Here is a 22,274-nt window from a genome sequence, read left to right as displayed (position 1 = left end):
AATTTGAGGTTAAGAGTTCCCAGTATGAAGTTTGCACCTCGCTACACCGGTCCTTTTAAAATTGATCAAGTCATCAATCCTGTTGCTTACAGACTCCAGTTGCCTCCCTTCTTAAAAATACCCAGGACATTCCATGTTTCCCTGTTGAAACCGCTAATCTTGAATCGGTTTCATTCCTCACTTCCTCCAACTCCGAAAGTCCAAACTCAATGAGGCGTTGAGTATGAAGTAGCCAAGATCCTGGACTCACGTCACCGTTACGGTCAACTTCAGTATCTTATTGACTGGAAGGGTTATGGCCCTGAGGAACGTTCTTGGACCAATGCTTCTGATGTCCATGCTCCTGCCTTGGTCCGGAGATTCCATTCCAAGTTTCCTCAAAAGCCAAAGAAGTGTCCTGGGGCCACTCCTAAAGGGGGGGGTGCTGTCACGATCCGGGTATCTGGACGCCATTTCTTACCTATCAGATGCCTTCTAAGGCTGGCTCAGCGCTCCAGGACCGGATCCCATCTGTCATCCTGATGTGCACATTCCCGCATCCTCTCCTGTCTCTCTGGACGCAGTCACAGTAACGCCTTATACATCTGGCATGGCGTCTCCCGCGGCCTCCGCCGCCGTCCCTGAGCTTCTGCATTCAGAGTGGCGATTACGTCAGCCGCGGCCTCCGCTGTGTCCGCGTGGTCGGATGTCCATCTGTCAGCCTGACGTCTCCTGTCTCCGGTGGCCGGCGCCGCCATTACTGTTTTCCAGACCACATGGATTACAAACCAAACTTCCCTCCAAGTGTCTGCATGGGCGCAGCCATCTTGGATTCTGTCAGCTGATCTTTCCTACCAATCCGTTGTCAGTATTATTATTTGCATAATTGCCTAGCCAATGCCTTCCTTGCTGCAGGTATAAATAGGTTGTGCCTGAGCAAGGAAGGCGTCAGTGCTTTGGTTGTCAAACCTAGTTCCAGTTTGTCTCTCTTCTGTGAATGTCTTCCAGGTTCCAGCTCCTGTTTCCAGACTTCTGCTATAGAGACCCGCACCAGCATTCCATCTGCGGTGTAGCCTGACTCTCCGATCCATACTGGACTCACCTGTTTCCAGCTACAACATCACCTGCTTCCAGCTCAGCTTCCAGCAGTGTACAGCTTTTCTTAAAGGGCCGGTGTCCTTTCTGCAGTTTACCACTCTCCACCGGTATTATTATTTCTCCGCTCTCAAATTCTACATTTCATCTACATTGCATCGCTCTCAAGTTTTATTTATTATTTAACTGGTTCCAGCCAGTATCCACTCCGTGCCAACACCTGTCTGGTTCCAACCAGTACCCACAGCAGCATTTTATCTACAGCAGTCCAGCTTTCCCTGGAACACCAGCTGGTACGACCCTGGGCTTTCCTCATTGCTACAGTTGAGCCTGGTAAGGACTTTCCAACTTGCAGATAATAAGAACTGTCTCATACCACCAGAGCCCTGTGGCCCCTGCCACCCTGTAGTACCCAGGAACTGTATTATTATTTCTCTGCTGATTTTTATGTTACTTTTTACTGTTACTGTGATGCATGGAGTTTGTCATAAATAAATATCATTGACTTTTACTCAAGTTGTCGTGGTCACGCCTTCGGGCGGTTTCTCTTCATGTTACTTACATGTCCAGGGGTCTGATACAACCTCCCAGGTTCCGGTACATCTCAGCCCCTACAACTGAGGCTGCCTTCCGTCAGCTCAGGCCCTCAGTTGTGACAGTGAGGTATTCTTTCAAAATGGGGTCCATTAGCAATATGTGCCAGTGTTTCTTGAGTGTTTGCTTGATAAGATTCTCATGCCTGTTGTAGGTGGTAATAAATTTGACAGTATCTTCCTTATTAGCCTTGGATTTATATTTTAAAAGTTCTCCTCTTTCTAGACCTTTCGTTCTGATGGTAGCTCCTTCCAGAAGTTGTACAGGGTACCCCTTTTCCCTGAATCTTTCTTTGTATACCTCAAGTTGTAGATCTCTGTCTTCACTGATTTTGCAGTTACGTGCTATTCTATTAAACTGGGAAAATGGAATGTTGTCTTTCCACTGTTGTCGGTGATTAATCCTGTAGTGCACATAACTGTTCATGTCTATCTTCTTGATGAAATTGCTCGTGATGATTTAATTATCTGAGTGTGTTAAGACCAGGTCCAGGAATTCAATTCTTTCAGTATCATCTGTGGCCGTGAAGCTGACGTTCATGCTGTTATCCGAAATGTGTGTTAAAAATTCTTTAAAACTCGGCTGGTCTCCTTCCCACACAATTAAAATATCATCAATGTAACGTTTATAAAAAATGATATTATGCTGATACAGGTTATTTGTAAAAACATACTTATTCTCCCATTGTCCCATAAAAAGATTGGCGAAGCTGGGTGCAAAGATAGTGCCCATCGCTGTTCCACAGATCTGGAGATAAAACCCATCTAAAAACTTAAAATAGTTGTGTTTCAGTATAAAATCCATGAGTTCACATATGAAAAGTCTGTGGTCCTCTGTGATTAGATGGTCCTTACTGAGGAATTCATTGCAAGCTGCAATCCCCTTGTCGTGCTCTATGCAAGTATATAAGGATTGCACGTCTATTGTGACCCATCTATACGTGTCCTTCCACTGAAAAGTCTCCATCAGGTTTAGGACTGCTGTAGTGTCCTTCAGGTATGCCGGCAATTCCATCACATACTTTCTTAGAAATATGTCCACATATTCTGAGAGATGTGAGGTCAGGGAATCAATCCCTGCCACTATGGGTCTACCTGGGGGATTGTCCAGGGATTTGTGTATTTTAACAAGGAAATAAAAGATGGGGGTAGTGGGGTTGGAATTTAAAAGATACTGGTACTCCTTTTTAGTAATTATTTCATGTCTAAAACCCTTTAAAAGCATTATTCTTAATTCTTCCACAAAGATCTCCTTAGGGTCATTGGATAGTGGAATGTATGAGGATCTATCGCCCAGTAATCTATTTGCTTCTATGGTACAGGCTTCCCTATCCATAATAACCAACCCCCCCCCCCCCCCCTTTGTCAGCCGCTTTTATGACTATATTCTTATTTTCCTGTAGTCGTTTGATGGCTTCCGTTTCTCTATTCGTGAGATTTCTCTGCTTGATTGGTGTGATGTTAGCATCGCAGAGGTCCTTCTTTACTAATTCATAAAACAGGCCCACATTATGTCCCTTGGATTCTAGTGGGTAAAACTTGGAAGTACGTTTTAGACCAGATTTAGATTGTTCATAATTTTGTATTACCGCATCTTCTTTTTTAAGGAAATGGCATTTGAGGGTGATTTTTCGTATTAATTTGTTCAAGTCTATAAAAACATCAAACTTGTTCATTCCGTTCGTAGGTGCAAATGATAGACCTTTGTTTAGCAGCATGGTTTCATGATTTGTCAGTACGTGGCTTCAGAGGTTGAAGATGCCTTTTGATGTTGGGGGTTCTACTGCAGGTTTCGTCTTTTGAACAGGCTTTTCCCTCCTACTCCCACGGCATCCTCTTCTTCTTCGAGCCTTCTTTTCCATGGTGATGCATTGGTGGTTTTCCATCTTTCGGTTGTCCTTGCCGTATCTCGATGGTGCTGAGTTTTGCCTGGTGATAAAAAAGACTCCTCTGTATTGGAGTCCAATCTCTGCAGTGTTGAGAATCTATTGGTGGTTATAATCGGATTCACCTGAGTTTCCCTCGTTTGTTCTGGAGCTTCTCGGTTTTTTGGGGATGGACTGCCAATACTCCCTCTTTCCTTTTGGATCCTGTTGTCCTCCTTTATTGAACCGACTCCAGTTTTTTATCGTATTGTTCTCGTAATCCTGTCTGTCTCTAGCAAATTTCCTTTCCTTATTCTTGATCACCTCCTCCTCTATGCGTTCCAGTTTTTTATTTATAACTTTTTCATTAATTCTGAAGTCCTCTTTGTCCTTATGGACCTCCATTTTACTCTCAGCCTCTTTAATCTCTACTTCCAGGTCTGAGATGATGTGTTTCTTTTCCGCTATTAGTAGTCTCATAAGGTTAATGGAACAGTTGTGTAATGTATTGTCCCATTCCTTCATAAAATCCTGATTGTCCAAATCAAAGGTGGGCTGTTTAGATATCCTAAGCCCCCTAGGAACTCTGTTAACACTAACATAGTGCTCCAGGCCCCTAATGTCCCACCATGCCTTAACTTCCCTTGTTAGGAGTCTTTCTATGCTCCAGAACATGTCATCAAGATTATTACTGACATGTTCAGTCTCGGGAATAGTGGTTTCAGTAAAAAAATGTTGGCATAGATTACTCCTTTTGTTAGTGCGTTCCTTTGTTCCAAACATACTGCGTATGATACCGACTTCCTCCAGGCAGCTGAAAACAGTAATACCAAAAAAGAAGATGTGTACCAGGAAAGCTATCAGCGCCACAGATGCAGTATCTCAAATATCAACACTAGCGTTGGAACAGTGCAATAAAATACATAAAAACCCGCCTAAAAAGAGCACTCCCTATAATCTACGAGGGCGTCAGCTTGTTACCTCAGATATATGTAGGTACTGGTATAAGTGCCTAAGAAAAACGATTTTGTGGACGGAAAGTGAGGTAGTAAAAAGCGACCAATGGTGCCAAACAATACCAGAGCTGGGCGGTTATATAAAAGGTATATACAAATTTATTGCAATAAAAAGCACTAAAACAATACTGAGTATAAAAGCGTACAAGCTAATATAATCATGTAGGACTCATAAAAAAGGCAGGAAAACATAAAGGAAGCAACATACGACATAAAAGGTATATAGATAAAAAAGTTGAAAGAAGCGCTCAAAAACAAAAAAGAGGAGTAAAATAGCTTAGCTTTTAGTGAGTGAGGTTAGATCCAAATGTCATATTAATTATCTATTTACACTTGACTGATATGTACCATTAAAATGTATTTACAGAGCTCTCCACACAGCCAGCAGGGCTGATGGCGATGCAACCCCTTCCTGACCTACCACCATTGAGGAGGAGGAGTACAACCCTGAGATTTGGCTGTGGTGAGAAAAGTTCCCCCATGCACACACATGACACAGCATACTTGGGCAGAGCAGTAAGCAGGGGGAGCAGCTTGGAGACTCAGGCAGTCGATTTGCATAAGAGAGAGGAAGATGTCTGTAGTTGCACACCTCACCTTTTCAGACACAGGAGCAGCTCAGGGGGCCAGAGTATGCAGAATCACATTGAGAGAAATTGCAGTCAGCTACTATGAGGGTGTGTGGCCTCAGAAGCCTATAATCTGTGGAGCAGCAGGATGGCGAGAGCTATACAATCCAATCAGGGCCGGTTCAAGGGCGCTCTGCGCCCCGGGCAGGAAAAAGGGCGTGTCCTAATACAGGGGGCGTGGTCAGTTACGCACCCTGTACATTGCTAGCGCAGCTTGAATGCTGAGCGGTGCGCGATGACGTCATCGCGCACCGCACAGCAAAAGGTCCTCTCCACGAAGGGAAACTAGACGCTATGCGTCTAGTTCCCTTTGTGGAGAGGACCTTTGCTGTACGGTGCGCGATGACGTCATCGCGCACCGCTCAGCAAAGTTACTCTCCACGAAGGTAAACTAGACGCATAGCGTCTAGTTCCCTTCACAGGAGGCGGACGGGGACGGCAGCGGGCAGTGGAGGCGGACACAGCGGGCAGCAGTGGCGGATCTTGCCACGGTGCGGCGCCCTCCGGATGGCGCCAGCACCCTTCGGAAGGCGGCACCCCGGGCAAAAGTCCTGCTTGCCCGTGGCAAGATCCGCTACTGAATCCAATGGCACCCTGCTTATACACAGCCCAGGGTAGAAGAAGTCGGGGTAGTGACAATTGGGAGGCGGAGCTTATTAAGATGCACATACAAGACTGCCAGCCATGTATTTCCTCTATGTGCCCTATAAGGCTGTCTGAGAAAGGCATAGAGACTGATGGGAGTAATAGTGCACAGCTTATTATTATACAAATGCAGCACTTCACTGATATAATTGAACACAGCTTATGGACACGAGACTTGAGTCTGGGAAGGCTCACATTATGTACTGGAAGCCAGGGGCAAACGCAGGATTTTCATAGGGGGGTTTCCGTACATGTATGTATGTTTAATATATACATACACACAGCATGCATACTGTAAATACATACACACTTAGCATAAACACACACAGCAGACACACATGGCATACTTACAAAATCACATATACACACAGCAGACACACACACACACACACACACACACACACACACACCATACATACACACACAATATACATGCATACTGCAGACACACAGCATACATACACAGCATATACACAGACACAGCACACATACATACATGCATATACAGTACACACATATCATACATACAGCATATACACACACATGGCACATACATACAGCATATAAACACACATACAGTATACACACACACACACACACACACACACACACACCATATACACACATAGCATATACACACAGTATATACACACACATAGCATATATACAGCACATACACACATAGCACATACATACAGCATATATACACACATATAGCATGTTCATACAGCATATACACAAATAGCACATACATACAGCATATACACACATAACATGTATACATACAGAATATACACATAGCACATACTCTACATACACTATACACACACAAAGCATGTTCATACAGCATATACATACATACATAAATACATACATACATACATACAGCATATACACACACACATAGCACATACATACATACATACATACATACATACATACAGCATATACCCACACATAACACATACATACATACATACATACAGCATATACACATGTAATGTCCACCCACAAACAAACACATGACATTTACGGTGCCGAAAACTTGAACTAAATTGTGGGGTGCTAGTGTGAGTCAGGTTCGGGTGATCAGAGCGGCAGACCTGCTTTACCTCTCAGACACAATGACAACACAAACATAATATAGTATCCAACTCCATTTTATTATCCTAACAAAATTTACAAGTGGCAGGTAAACAGGAAACTGGCGCACAATTGAAGCAGGCTGGTTATGGCTTCTAAATAACAGTCTCAAGTAACCAGCGTTAGCAATACAGGTAGCAGGTAAGCAAGTAACTGGTGCACAATTGAAGCAGGCTGGTTATGGCTTCTAAATAATAGTCTCAGGTAACCAGCGTCAGCAATACAGGTAGCAGGTAAGCAGGAACTTGTGCACGATTAAAGCAGGCTGGTTATGGCTATTAAACGACAGTCTCAGGTAACCAGCGTTAGCAATACAAGTAGCAGGTAAGCAGGTAACTTGTGCACAATTAAAGCAGGCTGGTTATGGCTACTAAACAACAGTCTCAGGTAACCAGCGTCAGCAATACAGGTAGCAGGTAAGCAGGAACTTGTGCACGATTAAAGCAGGCTGGTTATGGCTATTAAACGACAGTCTCAGGTAACCAGCGTTAGCAATACAAGTAGCAGGTCAGCAGGTAACTTGTGCACAATTAAAGCAGGCTGGTTATGGCTACTAAACAACAGTCTCAGGTAACCAGCGTCAGCAATACAGGTAGCAGGTAAGCAGGAACTTGTGCACGATTAAAGCAGGCTGGTTATGGCTATTAAACGACAGTCTCAGGTAACCAGCGTTAGCAATACAAGTAGCAGGTAAGCAGGTAACTTGTGCACAATTAAAGCAGGCTGGTTATGGCTACTAAACAACAGTCTCAGGTAACCAGCGTCAGCAATACAGGTAGCAGGTAAGCAGGAACTTGTGCACGATTAAAGCAGGCTGGTTATGGCTATTAAACGACAGTCTCAGGTAACCAGCGTTAGCAATACAAGTAGCAGGTAAGCAGGAACTTGTGCACGATTAAAGCAGGCTGGTTATGGCTATTAAACGACAGTCTCAGGTAACCAGCGTTAGCAATACAGGTAGCAGGTAAGCAGGAACTTGTGCACAATTAAAGCAGGCTGGTTATGGCTACTAAACAACAGTCTCAGGTAACCAGCGTCAGCAATACAGGTAGCAGGTAAGCAGGAACTTGTGCACGATTAAAGCCGGCTGGTTATGGCTATTAAACGACAGTCTCAGGTAACCAGCGTTAGCAATACAAGTAGCAGGTCAGCAGGTAACTTGTGCACAATTAAAGCAGGCTGGTTATGGCTACTAAACAACAGTCTCAGGTAACCAGCGTCAGCAATACAGGTAGCAGGTAAGCAGGAACTTGTGCACGATTAAAGCAGGCTGGTTATGGCTATTAAACGACAGTCTCAGGTAACCAGCATCAGCAATACAAGTAGCAGGTAAGCAGGAACTTGTGCACGATTAAAGCAGGCTGGTTATGGCTATTAAACGACAATCTCAGGTAACCAGCGTTAGCAATACAAGTAGCAGGTAAGCAGGAACTTGTGCACGATTAAAGCAGGCTGGTTATGGCTATTAAACGACAGTCTCAGGTAACCAGCGTCAGCAATACAGGTAGCAGGTAAGCAGGAACTTGTGCACGATTAAAGCAGGCTGGTTATGGCTATTAAACGACAGTCTCAGGTAACCAGCGTTATCAATACAAGTAGCAGGTAAGCAGGTAACTTGTGCACAATTAAAGCAGGCTGGTTATGGCTTGTAAACAACAGTCTCAGGTAACCAGCGTTCCTTAGTAGCGGATAAATGCATTAACATTAGCTTTCACACTGCTGGGCGGAGCTTGCATAAAAAAAGAACTATCAGTACCAGCATTCCTTAATAGCAGATAAATGCATTAACATTAGCTTTCACACTGCTGGGCGGAGCTTGCATAAAAAGAACTATCAGGACCAGCATTCCTTAATAGCAGATAAATGCATTAACATTAGCTTTCACACTGCTGGGCGGAACTTGCAATAAAAGAACTATCAGTACCAGCATTCCTTAATAGCAGATAAATGCATTAACATTAGCTTTCACACTGCTGGGCGGAGCTTGCATAAAAAAGAACTATCAGTACCAGCATTCCTTAATAGCAGACAAATGCATTAACATTAGCTTTCACACTGCTGGGCGGAGCTTGCATAAAAAGAACTATCAGTACCAGCATTCCTTAACAGCAGATAAATGCATTAACATTAGCTTTCACACTGCTGGGCGGAGCTTGCAATAAAAGAACTATCAGTACCAGCATTCCTTAATAGCAGATAAATGCATTAACATTAGCTTTCACACTGCTGGGCGGAGCTTGCATAAAAAAAAGAACTATCAGTACCAGCATTCCTTAATAGCAGATAAATGCATTAACATTAGCTTTCATACTGCTGGGCGGAGCTTGCATAAAAAGAACTATCAGTACCAGCATTCCTTAATAGCAGATAAATGCATTAACATTAGCTTTCACACTGCTGGGCGGAGCTTGCATAAAAATAACTATCAGTACCAGCATTCCTTAATAGCAGATAAATGCATTAACATTAGCTTTCACACTGCTGGGCGGAGCTTGCATAAAAAGAACTATCAGTACCAGCATTCCTTAATAGCAGACAAATGCATTAACATTAGCTTTCACACTGCTGGGCGGAGCTTGCATAAAAAGAACTATCAGTACCAGCATTCCTTAATAGCAGATAAATGCATTAACATTAGCTTTCACACTGCTTGGCGGAACTTGCATAAAAAGAACTATCAGTACCAGCATTCCTTAATAGCAGATAAATGCATTAACATTAGCTTTCACACTGCTGGGCGGAGCTTGCATAAAAAGAACTATCAGTACCAGCATTCCTTAATAGCAGATAAATGCATTAACATTAGCTTTCACACTGCTGGGCGGAACTTGCATAAAAAGAACTATCAGTACCAGCATTCCTTAATAGCGGACAAATGCATTAACATTACAAAACAAATATGCGGGGCACAGCACTAGTGGGGAGCCTCTTCCCCTGGAATACAATATATTGCCCCCAGATTACAGAGTCTTTGCAGCAGAGGGGGTTAAGCCGGGCACATACAAATGAGGGGAGCGCAACCCCTAATTATCTTAACTTTGCGGGGGTACTATCATGAGGGGAGCACACCCCTTTTATTACATAAGATGTTCCCAATTGCAGAGTTTATGCAGCGGAAGGGGTTAAATATCGGACACAGGGGATCTTGGGGGTGTCTACACCCTTTTTTAAATACTATGTCCCCTATTAGCAGAGTTTTTGCAGCGGAGGGCACAACAGGGGCAGAGTATGGCAGCGGAAGGGCGATCAGGGTCTCACCACCTGCTGCGGCGCTTCTGCCACCTCCGATGCTCCGCTTCTTCATTCCTTCTGCCGGCGATGTCCTCTTCTGCTCCGGTCCCCGCCGTCCTCTCGCTGGTCTCCAGCCGCGGGTCCGCGCCGTCCTCTCACTGGTCTCCAGCCGCAGGTCGCTTTTCTCCGTGCAGCAGGCTCCGGTCCGCGCCGTCATCTCTACGCTGGGGTCTTCTCGGGTCCTCGCCGTACTCCAGCCGCCAGGGGTCCTCGCTGGGGTCTTCTTCCCGGGTTCGTCCTTCGCGGTGCCTGCGCGCTTCTCATCTGCCGCTCCTTGGAATCCAGGGGACGGATGTCATCACTGCTCTGCTGGACGGGCTGCGGTTCCTCCGGCCCAGCGCTCCAGTCTCTCAGCAGCGGCGGCTCTTCTCCGCACTCCATCCCCGCTGGCACTGACGCGGCCAGCTCTTCTCCTCAGGCAGGGTCTCCGGCATTCTTCTGGCACTGGTGCTCCGGTCGCTGGTTCTCCCCTCGGATTCTTCTCTGCGCAGACGGTCCTCACACACTGGCAGGCGGCTCCTGGGGCTACATGGCGACACCTTCCCCAGGTAATCTTCCCATTCCTCCAGGGCTCCTCTGGCAGCGATCCTCCCAGCGCTGCATACTCCAGTCTTCAGGCTCTGGACACTACATGGCTCCACTTCCCCAGGTACATATTCCCATTCCTCCAGGGGCTCCTCTGGCAGCGATCCTCCCAGCGCTGCATACTCCAGTCTTCAGGCTCTGGACACTACATGGCTCCACTTCCCCAGGTACATATTCCCATTCCTCCAGGGGCTCCTCTGGCAGCGATCCTCCCAGCGCTGCATACTCCAGTCTTCAGGCTCTGGACACTACATGGCTCCACTTCCCCAGGTACATATTCCCATTCCTCCAGGGGCTCTCTCTCCTGTGCTGTGAGGCTTCTTTTAAGGGTACTGGTGCTCCTCCACCTCCCCTCTCCTCTATGATGACTGGCTCCCGGGGCCCCAGCAACAGACCACCCCCTGGTCACTCTGCCCTACAACCCAGGGGACCCAATCAGCTGGGGACATGTTTCCCAGACTTTTTATGTTGCTGGGTAAGAAGTGACAGGACCAGAGAATTGGCGGCAAAATCCCTGTCCCAAGCTGACAGGGTCACATAAAGTTCAGCCCACAATCTACTCTGGGACTTGTAGTTCCACAATGTAAACAAAAAAAAAAAAATCACAAGGGGATCTCCATGGTGCAATAGCTTCAGGGTATTACATTCTTCCCCCCTAAAATTATACGTGTCCTCACGTATACACCTTAACACTATACATCGGTTAACATAAGCCTTGAACTGGGTACAGCTCTGTTGGCAAACAAGTAATTGTGTCTGGAGCACAGGCCCGCCTGCGATTCTCTGATCCTGTTCGTGACGCCAAAATTTATGTAATGTCCACCCACAAACAAACACATGACATTTACGGTGCCGAAAACTTGAACTAAATTGTGGGGTGCTAGTGTGAGTCAGGTTCGGGTGATCAGAGCGGCAGACCTGCTTTACCTCTCAGACACAATGACAACACAAACATAATATAGTATCCAACTCCATTTTATTATCCTAACAAAATTTACAAGTGGCAGGTAAACAGGAAACTGGCGCACAATTGAAGCAGGCTGGTTATGGCTTCTAAATAACAGTCTCAAGTAACCAGCGTTAGCAATACAGGTAGCAGGTAAGCAAGTAACTGGTGCACAATTGAAGCAGGCTGGTTATGGCTTCTAAATAATAGTCTCAGGTAACCAGCGTCAGCAATACAGGTAGCAGGTAAGCAGGAACTTGTGCACGATTAAAGCAGGCTGGTTATGGCTATTAAACGACAGTCTCAGGTAACCAGCGTTAGCAATACAAGTAGCAGGTAAGCAGGTAACTTGTGCACAATTAAAGCAGGCTGGTTATGGCTACTAAACAACAGTCTCAGGTAACCAGCGTCAGCAATACAGGTAGCAGGTAAGCAGGAACTTGTGCACGATTAAAGCAGGCTGGTTATGGCTATTAAACGACAGTCTCAGGTAACCAGCGTTAGCAATACAAGTAGCAGGTCAGCAGGTAACTTGTGCACAATTAAAGCAGGCTGGTTATGGCTACTAAACAACAGTCTCAGGTAACCAGCGTCAGCAATACAGGTAGCAGGTAAGCAGGAACTTGTGCACGATTAAAGCAGGCTGGTTATGGCTATTAAACAACAGTCTCAGGTAACCAGCGTTAGCAATACATGTAGCAGGTAAGCAGGTAACTTGTGCACAATTAAAGCAGGCTGGTTATGGCTACTAAACAACAGTCTCAGGTAACCAGCGTCAGCAATACAGGTAGCAGGTAAGCAGGAACTTGTGCACGATTAAAGCAGGCTGGTTATGGCTATTAAACGACAGTCTCAGGTAACCAGCGTTAGCAATACAAGTAGCAGGTAAGCAGGAACTTGTGCACGATTAAAGCAGGCTGGTTATGGCTATTAAACGACAGTCTCAGGTAACCAGCGTTAGCAATACAGGTAGCAGGTAAGCAGGAACTTGTGCACAATTAAAGCAGGCTGGTTATGGCTACTAAACAACAGTCTCAGGTAACCAGCGTCAGCAATACAGGTAGCAGGTAAGCAGGAACTTGTGCACGATTAAAGCCGGCTGGTTATGGCTATTAAACGACAGTCTCAGGTAACCAGCGTTAGCAATACAAGTAGCAGGTCAGCAGGTAACTTGTGCACAATTAAAGCAGGCTGGTTATGGCTACTAAACAACAGTCTCAGGTAACCAGCGTCAGCAATACAGGTAGCAGGTAAGCAGGAACTTGTGCACGATTAAAGCAGGCTGGTTATGGCTATTAAACGACAGTCTCAGGTAACCAGCATCAGCAATACAAGTAGCAGGTAAGCAGGAACTTGTGCACGATTAAAGCAGGCTGGTTATGGCTATTAAACGACAATCTCAGGTAACCAGCGTTAGCAATACAAGTAGCAGGTAAGCAGGAACTTGTGCACGATTAAAGCAGGCTGGTTATGGCTATTAAACGACAGTCTCAGGTAACCAGCGTCAGCAATACAGGTAGCAGGTAAGCAGGAACTTGTGCACGATTAAAGCAGGCTGGTTATGGCTATTAAACGACAGTCTCAGGTAACCAGCGTTATCAATACAAGTAGCAGGTAAGCAGGTAACTTGTGCACAATTAAAGCAGGCTGGTTATGGCTTGTAAACAACAGTCTCAGGTAACCAGCGTTCCTTAGTAGCGGATAAATGCATTAACATTAGCTTTCACACTGCTGGGCGGAGCTTGCATAAAAAAAGAACTATCAGTACCAGCATTCCTTAATAGCAGATAAATGCATTAACATTAGCTTTCACACTGCTGGGCGGAGCTTGCATAAAAAGAACTATCAGGACCAGCATTCCTTAATAGCAGATAAATGCATTAACATTAGCTTTCACACTGCTGGGCGGAACTTGCAATAAAAGAACTATCAGTACCAGCATTCCTTAATAGCAGATAAATGCATTAACATTAGCTTTCACACTGCTGGGCGGAGCTTGCATAAAAAAGAACTATCAGTACCAGCATTCCTTAATAGCAGACAAATGCATTAACATTAGCTTTCACACTGCTGGGCGGAGCTTGCATAAAAAGAACTATCAGTACCAGCATTCCTTAACAGCAGATAAATGCATTAACATTAGCTTTCACACTGCTGGGCGGAGCTTGCAATAAAAGAACTATCAGTACCAGCATTCCTTAATAGCAGATAAATGCATTAACATTAGCTTTCACACTGCTGGGCGGAGCTTGCATAAAAAAAAGAACTATCAGTACCAGCATTCCTTAATAGCAGATAAATGCATTAACATTAGCTTTCATACTGCTGGGCGGAGCTTGCATAAAAAGAACTATCAGTACCAGCATTCCTTAATAGCAGATAAATGCATTAACATTAGCTTTCACACTGCTGGGCGGAGCTTGCATAAAAATAACTATCAGTACCAGCATTCCTTAATAGCAGATAAATGCATTAACATTAGCTTTCACACTGCTGGGCGGAGCTTGCATAAAAAGAACTATCAGTACCAGCATTCCTTAATAGCAGACAAATGCATTAACATTAGCTTTCACACTGCTGGGCGGAGCTTGCATAAAAAGAACTATCAGTACCAGCATTCCTTAACAGCAGATAAATGCATTAACATTAGCTTTCACACTGCTGGGCGGAGCTTGCAATAAAAGAACTATCAGTACCAGCATTCCTTAATAGCAGATAAATGCATTAACATTAGCTTTCACACTGCTGGGCGGAGCTTGCATAAAAAAAAGAACTATCAGTACCAGCATTCCTTAATAGCAGATAAATGCATTAACATTAGCTTTCATACTGCTGGGCGGAGCTTGCATAAAAAGAACTATCAGTACCAGCATTCCTTAATAGCAGATAAATGCATTAACATTAGCTTTCACACTGCTGGGCGGAGCTTGCATAAAAATAACTATCAGTACCAGCATTCCTTAATAGCAGATAAATGCATTAACATTAGCTTTCACACTGCTGGGCGGAGCTTGCATAAAAAGAACTATCAGTACCAGCATTCCTTAATAGCAGACAAATGCATTAACATTAGCTTTCACACTGCTGGGCGGAGCTTGCATAAAAAGAACTATCAGTACCAGCATTCCTTAATAGCAGATAAATGCATTAACATTAGCTTTCACACTGCTTGGCGGAACTTGCATAAAAAGAACTATCAGTACCAGCATTCCTTAATAGCAGATAAATGCATTAACATTAGCTTTCACACTGCTGGGCGGAGCTTGCATAAAAAGAACTATCAGTACCAGCATTCCTTAATAGCAGATAAATGCATTAACATTAGCTTTCACACTGCTGGGCGGAACTTGCATAAAAAGAACTATCAGTACCAGCATTCCTTAATAGCGGACAAATGCATTAACATTACAAAACAAATATGCGGGGCACAGCACTAGTGGGGAGCCTCTTCCCCTGGAATACAATATATTGCCCCCAGATTACAGAGTCTTTGCAGCAGAGGGGGTTAAGCCGGGCACATACAAATGAGGGGAGCGCAACCCCTAATTATCTTAACTTTGCGGGGGTACTATCATGAGGGGAGCACACCCCTTTTATTACATAAGATGTTCCCAATTGCAGAGTTTATGCAGCGGAAGGGGTTAAATATCGGACACAGGGGATCTTGGGGGTGTCTACACCCTTTTTTAAATACTATGTCCCCTATTAGCAGAGTTTTTGCAGCGGAGGGCACAACAGGGGCAGAGTATGGCAGCGGAAGGGCGATCAGGGTCTCACCACCTGCTGCGGCGCTTCTGCCACCTCCGATGCTCCGCTTCTTCATTCCTTCTGCCGGCGATGTCCTCTTCTGCTCCGGTCCCCGCCGTCCTCTCGCTGGTCTCCAGCCGCGGGTCCGCGCCGTCCTCTCACTGGTCTCCAGCCGCAGGTCGCTTTTCTCCGTGCAGCAGGCTCCGGTCCGCGCCGTCATCTCTACGCTGGGGTCTTCTCGGGTCCTCGCCGTACTCCAGCCGCCAGGGGTCCTCGCTGGGGTCTTCTTCCCGGGGTCGTCCTTCGCGGTGCCTGCGCGCTTCTCATCTGCCGCTCCTTGGAATCCAGGGGACGGATGTCATCACTGCTCTGCTGGACGGGCTGCGGTTCCTCCGGCCCAGCGCTCCAGTCTCTCAGCAGCGGCGGCTCTTCTCCGCACTCCATCCCCGCTGGCACTGACGCGGCCAGCTCTTCTCCTCAGGCAGGGTCTCCGGCATTCTTCTGGCACTGGTGCTCCGGTCGCTGGTTCTCCCCTCGGATTCTTCTCTGCGCAGACGGTCCTCACACACTGGCAGGCGGCTCCTGGGGCTACATGGCGACACCTTCCCCAGGTAATCTTCCCATTCCTCCAGGGCTCCTCTGGCAGCGATCCTCCCAGCGCTGCATACTCCAGTCTTCAGGCTCTGGACACTACATGGCTCCACTTCCCCAGGTACATATTCCCATTCCTCCAGGGGCTCCTCTGGCAGCGATCCTCCCAGCGCTGCATACTCCAGTCTTCAGGCTCTGGACACTACATGGCTCCACTTCCCCAGGTACATATTCCCATTCCTCCAGGGGCTCCTCTGGCAGCGATCCTCCCAGCGCTGCATACTCCAGTCTTCAGGCTCTGGACACTACATGGCTCCACTTCCCCAGGTACATATTCCCATTCCTCCAGGGGCTCTCTCTCCTGTGCTGTGAGGCTTCTTTTAAGGGTACTGGTGCTCCTCCACCTCCCCTCTCCTCTATGATGACTGGCTCCCGGGGCCCCAGCAACAGACCACCCCCTGGTCACTCTGCCCTACAACCCAGGGGACCCAATCAGCTGGGGACATGTTTCCCAGACTTTTTATGTTGCTGGGTAAGAAGTGACAGGACCAGAGAATTGGCGGCAAAATCCCTGTCCCAAGCTGACAGGGTCACATAAAGTTCAGCCCACAATCTACTCTGGGACTTGTAGTTCCACAATGTAAACAAAAAAAAAAATCTCAAGGGGATCTCCATGGTGCAATAGCTTCAGGGTATTACATTCTTCCCCCCTAAAATTATACGTGATCTCACGTATACACCTTAACACTATACATCGGTTAACATAAGCCTTGAACTGGGTACAGCTCTGTTGGCAAACAAGTCATTGTGTCTGGAGCACAGGCCCGCCTGCGATTCTCTGATCCTGTTCGTGACGCCAAAATTTATGTAATGTCCACCCACAAACAAACACATGACATTTACGGTGCCGAAAACTTGAACTAAATTGTGGGGTGCTAGTGTGAGTCAGGTTCGGGTGATCAGAGCGGCAGACCTGCTTTACCTCTCAGACACAATGACAACACAAACATAATATAGTATCCAACTCCATTTTATTATCCTAACAAAATTTACAAGTGGCAGGTAAACAGGAAACTGGCGCACAATTGAAGCAGGCTGGTTATGGCTTCTAAATAACAGTCTCAAGTAACCAGCGTTAGCAATACAGGTAGCAGGTAAGCAAGTAACTGGTGCACAATTGAAGCAGGCTGGTTATGGCTTCTAAATAATAGTCTCAGGTAACCAGCGTCAGCAATACAGGTAGCAGGTAAGCAGGAACTTGTGCACGATTAAAGCAGGCTGGTTATGGCTATTAAACGACAGTCTCAGGTAACCAGCGTTAGCAATACAAGTAGCAGGTAAGCAGGTAACTTGTGCACAATTAAAGCAGGCTGGTTATGGCTACTAAACAACAGTCTCAGGTAACCAGCGTCAGCAATACAGGTAGCAGGTAAGCAGGAACTTGTGCACGATTAAAGCAGGCTGGTTATGGCTATTAAACGACAGTCTCAGGTAACCAGCGTTAGCAATACAAGTAGCAGGTCAGCAGGTAACTTGTGCACAATTAAAGCAGGCTGGTTATGGCTACTAAACAACAGTCTCAGGTAACCAGCGTCAGCAATACAGGTAGCAGGTAAGCAGGAACTTGTGCACAATTAAAGCAGGCTGGTTATGGCTATTAAACAACAGTCTCAGGTAACCAGCGTTAGCAATACAAGTAGCAGGTAAGCAGGTAACTTGTGCACAATTAAAGCAGGCTGGTTATGGCTACTAAACAACAGTCTCAGGTAACCAGCGTCAGCAATACAGGTAGCAGGTAAGCAGGAACTTGTGCACGATTAAAGCAGGCTGGTTATGGCTATTAAACGACAGTCTCAGGTAACCAGCGTTAGCAATACAAGTAGCAGGTAAGCAGGAACTTGTGCACGATTAAAGCAGGCTGGTTATGGCTATTAAACGACAGTCTCAGGTAACCAGCGTTAGCAATACAGGTAGCAGGTAAGCAGGAACTTGTGCACAATTAAAGCAGGCTGGTTATGGCTACTAAACAACAGTCTCAGGTAACCAGCGTCAGCAATACAGGTAGCAGGTAAGCAGGAACTTGTGCACGATTAAAGCCGGCTGGTTATGGCTATTAAACGACAGTCTCAGGTAACCAGCGTTAGCAATACAAGTAGCAGGTCAGCAGGTAACTTGTGCACAATTAAAGCAGGCTGGTTATGGCTACTAAACAACAGTCTCAGGTAACCAGCGTCAGCAATACAGGTAGCAGGTAAGCAGGAACTTGTGCACGATTAAAGCAGGCTGGTTATGGCTATTAAACGACAGTCTCAGGTAACCAGCATCAGCAATACAAGTAGCAGGTAAGCAGGAACTTGTGCACGATTAAAGCAGGCTGGTTATGGCTATTAAACGACAATCTCAGGTAACCAGCGTTAGCAATACAAGTAGCAGGTAAGCAGGAACTTGTGCACGATTAAAGCAGGCTGGTTATGGCTATTAAACGACAGTCTCAGGTAACCAGCGTCAGCAATACAGGTAGCAGGTAAGCAGGAACTTGTGCACGATTAAAGCAGGCTGGTTATGGCTATTAAACGACAGTCTCAGGTAACCAGCGTTATCAATACAAGTAGCAGGTAAGCAGGTAACTTGTGCACAATTAAAGCAGGCTGGTTATGGCTTGTAAACAACAGTCTCAGGTAACCAGCGTTCCTTAGTAGCGGATAAATGCATTAACATTAGCTTTCACACTGCTGGGCGGAGCTTGCATAAAAAAAGAACTATCAGTACCAGCATTCCTTAATAGCAGATAAATGCATTAACATTAGCTTTCACACTGCTGGGCGGAGCTTGCATAAAAAGAACTATCAGGACCAGCATTCCTTAATAGCAGATAAATGCATTAACATTAGCTTTCACACTGCTGGGCGGAACTTGCAATAAAAGAACTATCAGTACCAGCATTCCTTAATAGCAGATAAATGCATTAACATTAGCTTTCACACTGCTGGGCGGAGCTTGCATAAAAAAGAACTATCAGTACCAGCATTCCTTAATAGCAGACAAATGCATTAACATTAGCTTTCACACTGCTGGGCGGAGCTTGCATAAAAAGAACTATCAGTGCCAGCATTCCTTAACAGCAGATAAATGCATTAACATTAGCTTTCACACTGCTGGGCGGAGCTTGCAATAAAAGAACTATCAGTACCAGCATTCCTTAATAGCAGATAAATGCATTAACATTAGCTTTCACACTGCTGGGCGGAGCTTGCATAAAAAAAAGAACTATCAGTACCAGCATTCCTTAATAGCAGATAAATGCATTAACATTAGCTTTCATACTGCTGGGCGGAGCTTGCATAAAAAGAACTATCAGTACCAGCATTCCTTAATAGCAGATAAATGCATTAACATTAGCTTTCACACTGCTGGGCGGAGCTTGCATAAAAATAACTATCAGTACCAGCATTCCTTAATAGCAGATAAATGCATTAACATTAGCTTTCACACTGCTGGGCGGAGCTTGCATAAAAAGAACTATCAGTACCAGCATTCCTTAATAGCAGACAAATGCATTAACATTAGCTTTCACACTGCTGGGCGGAGCTTGCATAAAAAGAACTATCAGTACCAGCATTCCTTAATAGCAGATAAATGCATTAACATTAGCTTTCACACTGCTTGGCGGAACTTGCATAAAAAGAACTATCAGTACCAGCATTCCTTAATAGCAGATAAATGCATTAACATTAGCTTTCACACTGCTGGGCGGAGCTTGCATAAAAAGAACTATCAGTACCAGCATTCCTTAATAGCAGATAAATGCATTAACATTAGCTTTCACACTGCTGGGCGGAACTTGCATAAAAAGAACTATCAGTACCAGCATTCCTTAATAGCGGACAAATGCATTAACATTACAAAACAAATATGCGGGGCACAGCACTAGTGGGGAGCCTCTTCCCCTGGAATACAATATATTGCCCCCAGATTACAGAGTCTTTGCAGCAGAGGGGGTTAAGCCGGGCACATACAAATGAGGGGAGCGCAACCCCTAATTATCTTAACTTTGCGGGGGTACTATCATGAGGGGAGCACACCCCTTTTATTACATAAGATGTTCCCAATTGCAGAGTTTATGCAGCGGAAGGGGTTAAATATCGGACACAGGGGATCTTGGGGGTGTCTACACCCTTTTTTAAATACTATGTCCCCTATTAGCAGAGTTTTTGCAGCGGAGGGCACAACAGGGGCAGAGTATGGCAGCGGAAGGGCGATCAGGGTCTCACCACCTGCTGCGGCGCTTCTGCCACCTCCGATGCTCCGCTTCTTCATTCCTTCTGCCGGCGATGTCCTCTTCTGCTCCGGTCCCCGCCGTCCTCTCGCTGGTCTCCAGCCGCGGGTCCGCGCCGTCCTCTCACTGGTCTCCAGCCGCAGGTCGCTTTTCTCCGTGCAGCAGGCTCCGGTCCGCGCCGTCATCTCTACGCTGGGGTCTTCTCGGGTCCTCGCCGTACTCCAGCCGCCAGGGGTCCTCGCTGGGGTCTTCTTCCCGGGGTCGTCCTTCGCGGTGCCTGCGCGCTTCTCATCTGCCGCTCCTTGGAATCCAGGGGACGGATGTCATCACTGCTCTGCTGGACGGGCTGCGGTTCCTCCGGCCCAGCGCTCCAGTCTCTCAGCAGCGGCGGCTCTTCTCCGCACTCCATCCCCGCTGGCACTGACGCGGCCAGCTCTTCTCCTCAGGCAGGGTCTCCGGCATTCTTCTGGCACTGGTGCTCCGGTCGCTGGTTCTCCCCTCGGATTCTTCTCTGCGCAGACGGTCCTCACACACTGGCAGGCGGCTCCTGGGGCTACATGGCGACACCTTCCCCAGGTAATCTTCCCATTCCTCCAGGGCTCCTCTGGCAGCGATCCTCCCAGCGCTGCATACTCCAGTCTTCAGGCTCTGGACACTACATGGCTCCACTTCCCCAGGTACATATTCCCATTCCTCCAGGGGCTCCTCTGGCAGCGATCCTCCCAGCGCTGCATACTCCAGTCTTCAGGCTCTGGACACTACATGGCTCCACTTCCCCAGGTACATATTCCCATTCCTCCAGGGGCTCCTCTGGCAGCGATCCTCCCAGCGCTGCATACTCCAGTCTTCAGGCTCTGGACACTACATGGCTCCACTTCCCCAGGTACATATTCCCATTCCTCCAGGGGCTCTCTCTCCTGTGCTGTGAGGCTTCTTTTAAGGGTACTGGTGCTCCTCCACCTCCCCTCTCCTCTATGATGACTGGCTCCCGGGGCCCCAGCAACAGACCACCCCCTGGTCACTCTGCCCTACAACCCAGGGGACCCAATCAGCTGGGGACATGTTTCCCAGACTTTTTATGTTGCTGGGTAAGAAGTGACAGGACCAGAGAATTGGCGGCAAAATCCCTGTCCCAAGCTGACAGGGTCACATAAAGTTCAGCCCACAATCTACTCTGGGACTTGTAGTTCCACAATGTAAACAAAAAAAAAAAATCACAAGGGGATCTCCATGGTGCAATAGCTTCAGGGTATTACATTCTTCCCCCCTAAAATTATACGTGTCCTCACGTATACACCTTAACACTATACATCGGTTAACATAAGCCTTGAACTGGGTACAGCTCTGTTGGCAAACAAGTAATTGTGTCTGGAGCACAGGCCCGCCTGCGATTCTCTGATCCTGTTCGTGACGCCAAAATTTATGTAATGTCCACCCACAAACAAACACATGACATTTACGGTGCCGAAAACTTGAACTAAATTGTGGGGTGCTAGTGTGAGTCAGGTTCGGGTGATCAGAGCGGCAGACCTGCTTTACCTCTCAGACACAATGACAACACAAACATAATATAGTATCCAACTCCATTTTATTATCCTAACAAAATTTACAAGTGGCAGGTAAACAGGAAACTGGCGCACAATTGAAGCAGGCTGGTTATGGCTTCTAAATAACAGTCTCAAGTAACCAGCGTTAGCAATACAGGTAGCAGGTAAGCAAGTAACTGGTGCACAATTGAAGCAGGCTGGTTATGGCTTCTAAATAATAGTCTCAGGTAACCAGCGTCAGCAATACAGGTAGCAGGTAAGCAGGAACTTGTGCACGATTAAAGCAGGCTGGTTATGGCTATTAAACGACAGTCTCAGGTAACCAG

The sequence above is a fragment of the Pseudophryne corroboree genome, chromosome 4 (assembly GCF_028390025.1).
Source record: "Pseudophryne corroboree isolate aPseCor3 chromosome 4, aPseCor3.hap2, whole genome shotgun sequence".
Classification (NCBI taxonomy): Eukaryota; Metazoa; Chordata; class Amphibia; order Anura; family Myobatrachidae; genus Pseudophryne; species Pseudophryne corroboree.
This window is presented reverse-complemented; position numbering follows the sequence as displayed.